Source organism: Arachis ipaensis, chromosome B1, assembly GCF_059453495.1.
Source record: "Arachis ipaensis isolate K30076 ecotype BB chromosome B1, ASM5945349v1, whole genome shotgun sequence".
Classification (NCBI taxonomy): domain Eukaryota; kingdom Viridiplantae; phylum Streptophyta; class Magnoliopsida; order Fabales; family Fabaceae; genus Arachis; species Arachis ipaensis.
The window spans coordinates 22,859,639-22,869,008 of NC_142436.1; the positions used below are offsets into that span (position 1 = coordinate 22,859,639).

General features: G+C 41.2%; 1 non-coding gene across 1 annotated transcript; it reads right to left on the reverse strand.

The window, feature by feature from the left end:
• Nucleotides 1-5,945: 5,945 nt before the first annotated feature.
• Nucleotides 5,946-6,053, reverse strand: LOC148575952 (small nucleolar RNA R71). The gene has a single exon (XR_015904472.1). It is a non-coding gene; the product is annotated as a small nucleolar RNA R71 (small nucleolar RNA).
• Between the last annotated feature and the right edge of the window lie 3,317 nt (nucleotides 6,054-9,370).

Consider the following 9,370-nt stretch of genomic DNA (forward strand, 5'->3'; position numbering starts at 1 on the left):
GACATGGCTTATTAGCCAGCCAAGCTTTCAATGAAAGCTCCGGTCCAAAACACTAGACATGGCCAATGGCCAGCCAAGCTTTAGCAGATCATTGCTCTCAATAGCAAAATTGATAGAAATCAACAAGCTCTTGTGATGATAAGTTGAAACCTCGGTCCAAAAGATTAGACATGGCTTCTCAGCCAGCCAGACTTCAACAAATCATCATGAAACTCTAGACTTCATTCTTAAAAACTCTGAAGAACAAAATAGAAAATCTTTTTGTATTTTTGAAATTTTTTTTCGAAAAATAAAAAGGAAAAGTACCTAATCTAAGCAACAAGATGAACCGTCAGTTGTCCAAACTCGAACAATCCCCGACAACGGCGCCAAAAACTTGGTGCACGAAATTGTGATCATCAACAATGGCGCCAAAAGAACTTGGAGCTCTCAAACGTGAATCACACTTTGTCACAATTCCGCACAACTAACCAGCAAGTGCACTGGGTCGTCCAAGTAATACCTTACGTGAGTAAGGGTCGATCCCACGGAGACTGTCAGCTTGAAGCAAGCTATGGTCACCTTGTAAATCTAAGTCAGGCAAATTCAGATGGTGATGGAGAATTGATAATTAAAATTTAAATAAAACATAAAATAAAGATAGAGATACTTATGTAATTCTTCGGTTGGAATTTCAGATAAGCGTATGAAGATGCTTTGTTCCCCCTGAACCTCTGCTTTCCTATTGCCTTCTTCCAATCATTCATACTCCTTTCCATGGCAAGCTTTATGTTGGGCATCACCGTTGTCAATGGCTACTTCCCGTCCTCTCAGTGAAAACGTTCCAAATGCGCTGTCACCGCACGGCTAATCATCTGTCGGTTCTCGATCATGTCGGAATAGGATCCATTGATCCTTTTGCGTCTGTCACACGCCCCACAATCGCGAGTTTGAAGCTCGTCACAGTCATCCCTTCCCAGATCCTACTCAGAATACCACAGACAAGGTTTAGACGTTCTGGATCTCAGGAATGGCCGCCAATAATTCTAGCCTATACCACGAAGGTTCCAATCTTAGATTAGAAGCCCAAGAGATACGCATTCAAGCCATTGCTAGTAGAACAGAGGTGGTTGTCAGACACATGTTCATAGGTGAGAATGATGATGAGTGTCACGGATCATCACATTCATCAAGTTGAAGAACGAATGAATATCTTGGAGAAGAAATAGACTTGAGTTGAATAGAAAAATAATAGTACTTTGTATTAATTCATGAAGAACAGCAGAGCTCCACACCTTAATCTATGGTGTGTAGAAACTCCACCATTGAGAATACATAAGAACAAGGTCTAGGCATGGCTGAATGGCCAGCCTTCAAACGTGTCTAAGATAGCATAAGACTTATCAAAGATGAAAATACAATAGTATAAGGTCCTATTTATAGAGAACTAGTAGCCTAGGGTTTACAGAAATCAGTAATTAATGCAGAAATCTTCTTCCGGGCCCACTTGGTGTGTGCTGGGGCTGAGCATTGATGCTTCCATGTGTAGAGACTTTTCTTGGAGTTAAACGCCAGCTTTTGTGCCAGTTTTGGAGTTAAACGCCAGAATTCTTGAGCTGACTTGGAACGCCGGTTTGAGCCATTAAATCTTGGGAAAAGTATAGACTATTATATATTTCTGGAAAGTCCAGGATGTCTACGTTCCAACGCAATTGAGAGCACACCAATTGGGCTTCTGTAGCTCCAGCATGCCTCAAAACAAGGGGGATAAACAACCTTCCAACCCAAACACAGAAATATTGGAAGCCATCCGAGAACAACAAGAACGCCTCAAACAGCTCGAACAAGAGGCTAAACACCAGCGAGGAGCTGAAAGAGACCTCCGCAGAGAAACCAGGCGACGACAAGATCTAGAGGATAATCTTCTAAAGCTAGAAGCCGACCTCAAGACCAGAACTACTCACTCTAAACATGAGGATAACTCCCAAAAAGACCAAGACCCGTTCAGCAAAGAGATCATGAAAGCTAAAGTTCCAAAAGATTTAAACCTTCAAACCTGACGTCATACGACGGTACCTCGGATCCCAGCCATCATCTCAGCAATTTTAAGAGTAGAATGTATCTTACCGATGCCTCGGACGCCGTTCGATGCAAAGTCTTTCCGACAACCCTGACAAAAACAGCCATAAAATGGTTTGACAGTTTGCTCCCCCAGGTCCATCACAAGTTTTGATGACCTAACCAAAAAGTTCCTTGCCAGATTCACCATTCGAAAGGACAAAGCCAAACACGCCCCGAGCCTGTTAGGAATCAAGCAGGGAGAACAGGAAAGTCTCCGCAACTACATGGAAAGATTCAACACAAAGCATGTCTGGACATACAAAGTCTGCCAACAGAAATAGCTATCATGGGTCTCATCAATGGCCTAAGAGAAGGGCTTTTTAGCCACACCATATAAAAAAACATCCGACGTCCTTGAATAAGGTACAAGAGCGAGCAGAAAAGTATATTAACATGGAGGAAAACTCACGACTAGGAGAGACCTCAAAATATGGATTCCCTTACCCATCTAGGGACAAGGACAAAGAATCCAAGAAGAAAGAAGACCAGCCCAGTGGGAAGCCAAGAAAGTACCACAACTACACCCTACTTCAGGTGTCCTTTGTAGATGTTTATCGAGAAATATGCAACACTGAGAAGATCCCTCCACCTCGCCCAATCAAAAGAAAAAAGGAGGGGGAAATTGGACAGAGTACTGTGAGTACTACCGAATTTACAGACATCTCACCAATGAATGCTTCGACCTGAAGAATGTCATAGAAAAATCGGCCAGAGAAGGTCGACTAGATCGGTACTTAGCTAACAAGATGGAGGAACCAAGAAAAAGGAGAAGGGATGAAGAGGTCGGGCGAACTGAACGACCACCTCACATTCCCGAGAGACATGTCCACATGATAAACAGAGGATTCGCAGGAGAAGAAATCTCTAAATCATCTCGGAAAAGACACCTTAAAGAAGTATATCATGTCGGGGAAGGAGAGAGGTCAATCGACCTCCCCACAATTACCTTTACTAAAGAAGATGAAATAGGTGTCATCGCAGGACATGATGATCCCATGGTCATTACAATCATATTGGCCAACGCAAATCTTCACAGAACATTAGTGGATCGAGGAAGTTCTGCAGACATCTTGTTCAAATTTGCCTTCGACAAACTCGGCCTACAAGAAAAAGAGCTCAGAGCATATCCGAACAGCTTATTCAGGCTAGGAGATACCCCAATCCAACCACTTGGATATATCTCGATACATACAACCTTCGGAAAAGAAACCCGGTCAACGACACTCAACATAGATTACATAGTAGTCGACGTGAGCTCAGCCTACAATGCCCTAATAGGTCGGATAACATTAAACCAGCTCGCGGCAGTAGTTTCAACTCCACATCTGTGTATGAAGTTCCCAACTTCAGAAGGGATCGCAACAATAAAAGGAGACCAAAAAATTGTGCGACGCTGTTACAATGAAAGTTTGAACCTCAAAGGCAACCCCAAAGGAGAGGAAGTCAACACCATTGAACTTGGGGGAATTCGAACTCGCGAGGAATTCCACCCACAACCTGAAGGCGAAACGGAAGAGGTCCAAATTGGTGATGATCAGGACAAAACAACAAATATTGGGGTAACCTTGAAAAGAGAGCTAAAGGAATCTCTGATACAGTTCCTAAAGGAAAACGTTGATCTCTTTGCATGAAAGGCCGCAGACATGTGATAAACCATTATTTTATGATTTATATTGTGTTTAATTGATTGGTTTTATCAAGTCTTTACCTACTTATTCATATGGAATGCATGATTTTATAATTCCTTCCTAGTATTGTTTATGGTTGAAAACTTGCTTCCTAGAGACCTTTAATTTATACATTTTAACTCTCCTTTATCCCATTCAATACCGTGATCTGTGTGTTAAGTGTTTCAGGCTTCATAGGGCAGGAATAGCTTGGAGAACGGAGAGGAAGCTTGCAAAAATGGAAGGAACACAAGAAACTAAGGAGATGACCAGCGAACACTGACGCGAGCGCATGGCACACGCGAGCGCGCGGAATGAAGAAATCACAACGACACGAATGCGTGCCTGACGCAAACGCGTGGACGACGCGAACACGTGACAAGGAAAAACGCTGAATGACGCGAACGCGTAGACGACGCATACGCGTGACCTGCGCGATCTGCAAAAATAACAGAATACGCTGGGGGCGATTTTGGGCTGCGTTTTGACCCAGTGTTCGGCCCAGAAACACAGACTAAAGCTAGGGAACATGCAGAGACTCAATACGCATCCACACACATTCAGATACACTGATATTAGGATTACTTTTAGTTTTAAATCTGAATCTAGATTAGTTTTTACATTGATAGTTTATGCTTTCGCTTTGGATTTTGGATCCTGAAGAGTCATTACCTCCGTGAAGACATCACTTTAGTTTGTTTCCTTATTCCTTTACTCTTTTTATGTTGATCATTGACCCTATTCAAATAAGTATGTTGCATTTTGGATTTATTAATATATAGAGTTACTTTTATTTTTAATTAATTTTAAATCTCTATTTTATTTCATTTAATTATGTCTTCTTATATTTTTATGAGTATTAATTCCATGTCAATGGAGTAAATTTTCTACTTGACATGGAGGTTGATTAAGAGGAGACACTTGAGTTGGAATGCTCAAGTGCTCAGTTAAATTGGACGTTGTTGGCTAATTCTGTACCTACTAATGCTGGACCTTCCCAAGGGAGAGGACTAGGATTTGCGGATAAGAGTTATCTCAATCACTTGACTTTCCTTTATTTAGTAAGGGTTAATTAAGTGAAAACAACAACCTCTTTACACTACACTTGAGAAGATTCCAACAAGGATAGAACTTCCAATTAATCATTCCCCCAGTCAAGGCCTTTTATTTAGAATATCAATAATTGTTCTTAGTTTATTTTTATTGTTTTAATTTACAATTAATTTTACTCATTATAAAAACTCAACTTTTCTGGAAAACTTCTAGTTAATAAAATAGCACGCTTTCCTATAACTCGTTGGGAGAAGACTTGGGACTCATACTCCCAGTATTTTTAATTCTAAAATTTGTGACAACCCTTTTTAAATTGGTGAGGCAGACTTTAGCTGGTTAAGGGCTATACTTGCAATGCAATTCTCTATTTAAGAATCTCTTAATTGGTCTAACCTCTGCCACGTATCAATTTTTGGCGCCGTTGCCGGGGAGTTGCAATAGTGTGCTAGATTATTAATTAGTGTACTTTTTTTATTTTATTTGCATATTTTATTTTTATTTTTGTTACCATGAGCTATATGTCTTTCTCATTGAATGACGCGTTCATTGCCTGATCCGAGCTTAGCTGCTTTTGATAATGAAATTGAAAGAACTCTTTCACGTATTAGGTGAGCTCGACGTCGGTTAGCCTCTGAGGGAGGTGAAGTGATTGTTATCGATTCACCAGTCTCCTCTGAGGACGAATCTGAACCGCCATCTGAGAGCGAGACAAGCTCCTTTACTACTGATCCAGTTGATTCATGTGCAGGTAACATGGCAGAACTTAGGAGGATTACTCTCCAGGAAGCTGGAGCCCCAAATTTCACATTGCAACCTTATCAAGTGCATCATCCAAATCTGGATGCAGATTTTGAATTGAAGACTACACTAATCAACTTGATGCCTAAGTTTCATGGCTTACCTGCTCAAGAGCCTATTAAGCACCTTAGGGATTTCTAGACAGCCTGTTCTACTGTCAGGCGTAATGGTGCAGATAAAACTTCTATTCTGTTAACTGCCTTCCTATTTTCTCTTGAGGGAAAGGCAAGGGAATGGTACTACTCCCAACCTGAAGCGATTGTTACCAACTGGGATACACTCAGAAGAGAATTTTTGGAAGAATACTTCCCAGCTGAAGTCACAGATAGACTGAGAAAAGAGATCTCCTGTATTGTTCAAGGTGATTCAGAGACTCTCTATGAATATTGGGAGCGTTTTAAGAACCTTCTAGATGCATGCCCCCATCACATGATTGACAGACTAGTGTTGATCAGCTACTTCACTCAAGGCATGAACCCCTAGGATAAGACTACACTGGATGGTGCTAGTAATGGTTCTATGAAAAAGTACAAAACCGCAGGTGAAGCATGGCAACTGATCAGCGACTTAGCTGAATCCGCTAGGAATCACAGGCAGAGGTGCAGCCACTCAAAAACTATTACAGAGGTTTCCTCTAGCATTGAGACTACTACTCTTACACAGAGTATATGTGAAATGACCAACCTACTGAAGCAAATGCAGTTGAACCAATAACAACAAGCTCAGCCTCACCCACCACAACAGAGCCAACAGTTAGTTTCCCAAAGAGTATGCGAAATCTGTGCTTATTATAGTCATTATACTGATGAATGTCTGCAGCTCCAACAGGAAGACAATGCTGTGGCAGCTACTCATAACTTCTATGACCGCCCGAATCAATGATACAATCAACAAGGCGACAATTACAACCAAGGTAGAAACCATAACCAAGGATGGAAGGATAACTCCAATCAAGGTTGGAGAGATAATTCTTACCATAATTGGAGGGACAACTATAACAGAGGAGGCAGAGATAACAATGGAAACCAGAGGTGGAATAACAACAACAGACAGCAGAATCAGAACCAGCCTTATAGAGCACCTCACCTGAGATAATCTCAAGGATTCCAGCACAACCAACAACAGGTTCCTCAGATCACTTATTCCAATTCCTCATCAAATGACAAGATGCTCCGTTCTCTTGCACAAGGACAACAAGACATGTAGACACAGCTGAACTCTACTTTAAATGGTCTGATTGCTACTTTACAAGCTCTCGTCTCCCGGTTAGATTCATCACCTAATTCCACCAATCAACCTTCAAGCTCCAGTGGAATTCCTTCTCAACCCCTACCTAATCCCAAGGGTGAAATTAATGCCATCACTTTAAAGTCCGGAACCACATTGCAAGAGAGGAACCAGGAGGAGCCAAGCCTACCAGAACACGTCCCAGCTGAGGATGTAGTGGAAGTGGAAGATGCTGAAGAGGAAGAGGACGTACAAAACATAGTTGAAGAAGAAGCAGCTCAACCACAGAATGAAACACCAAGGGATGTAGAAGCTGCAAGTAACGCCCTTCCTATTCCATTCCCACAACTTGCAAGGAAGCCCAGAAAGCATATGGAACTTGATCCCAAAATGGTAGAAATATTCAAAAAGATTGAGATAACTATTCCCCTTTTTGATGTTATTCAGTAGGTACCTAAATATGCAAAGTTTCTAGAAGATTTATGCATACATAAACATAAAATTAATGAATTAGAAACTATTCCTTTAGGTAGTTCTATATCTGCCTTGATGGGAGGTATACCTGAAAAATGTAGTGATCCAGGTCCATGTATGGTTAACTGTACCATTGGAGGTGTGATATTTTATGACTGCATGTGTGATTTAGGAGCATGTGTTAGTATAATGCCATTGTCTATATATGATACTTTGAGGCTCCCTCCCTTAAAAAAGTCGGCAGCTCGTTTTGTGTTAGCAGATAAAAGCATTATTACAGTAGTTGGAATTGCTGAAGACGTATTAGTGAGCATTAAGGGGCTCACATTTCCCATTGACTTCTATATCCTGGAAATGCCCCCTAATGACTCAGAAAGACCATCATCAATCCTGCTTGGAAGACCATTCCTGAAGACTTCAAAGTTCAAGCTGGATGCATTCTCGGGAACTTACTCATTTGAGATAGATGACAGAACAGTGAAATTCATTTTAAATGAAGCTATGAAGCATCCTCTAGAAGATCATTCTATCTTCCAATGCGACATTATTGATGAAACTGTAGCTGAAGTTCACGAGGAAGCATTAGAAGAGAAGTACATGGAGCAGGGTCCAAGTGTGGGGACACTTTTTGAAAACAATGAAGACACTTTACCATTATCACCAGCCCCGGATGATTCAGAGCCTAGCTATGAGCAGAAATTAGAATTAAAGCCCCTCCCTCCACACCTCAAGTATGCTTACCTTGAGGATAAGCAGAAGTTCCTAGTTATCATTGCACGGGAACTCACCTCTCAACAAGAAGAGCAACTGCTCAGTGTGCTGAGAAAATATAAGAAAGCAATTGGATGGAGCTTGGCGGATATAGTAGGTATCAGCCCTCAAGTTTGTGAGCACAGAATATTCTTGGAAGATTGAGCAAAGCCTGTCCGTCAGCCTCAAAGAAGATTGAATCCCACCATCTTAGAAGTTGTCAAGAAAGAAGTAACCAGACTACTTGAAGCAGATATCATTTACCCCATATCAGACAGTGAATGGGTCAGTCTAGTACAAGTGGTGCCCAAGAAGTCTGGAGTCACAACAGTAAGAAATGAGCATGGAGAACTCCTGACAACTAGAGTGCAGAACTCATGGAGAGTTTGCATTGACTATAGGCATCTCAACCAAGCCACTCGCAAGGATCACTACCCCTTGCCATTCATTGATCAAATGCTTGATCGCCTGTCAAGTAAATCCCATTATTACTTTTTAGATGGCTATACAGGATACTTTCAAATTCATATAGGTCCTGAGGATCATGAGAAGACTACTTTTACATGCCCCTTTGGAACTTATGCTTATAAAAGAATGCCTTTTGGCTTGTGTAATGCACCAGCTACTTTCCAAAGATGCATGATGAGTCTTTTCTCTGATCTCATTGAGAACTGTATGGAGGTTTTTATGGATGATTTTACCGTATATGATGATTCATTTAGCCTTTGCTTGGATAGTTTATCTAGAGTATTAGACAGGTGTGTTGGTACCAACCTTGTATTAAATTTTGAGAAATGTCACTTTATGGTAAAACAGGGAATTGTACTAGGACATGTTGTATCTAATACTGGCATTTCTGTAGATCCAGCAAAGGTGGATGTTATTTCTAGTTTACCTTACCCCTCCTCTGTGAGGGAAGTCTGTTTGTTCTTTGGCCATGCAGATTTTTACAGAAAATTCATTAAGGACTTCAGTAAGGTAGCATTGCCTTTATCCAGATTGCTGCAGAAAGATATTGAGTTCGAGTTCAGTGAGGATTGTATGCAAGCATTTGATAAGCTGAAGATTGCCCTGACTCAAGCCCCAATTGTGAGAGGACCAGACTGGAGCCAGCCATTTGAAATTATGTGTGATGCTTCCAACCATGCAATAGGAGCGGCGCTGGCTCAGCGCGAAGGTAAAGATCCCTTTGTAATTGCTTATTCATCTAAGACTTTAGATGCCGCTCAATCTAATTATACTACTACTGAAAAAGAGCTTCTAGCTATTGTTTTTGCTCTGGATAAATTCCAAGCCTATTT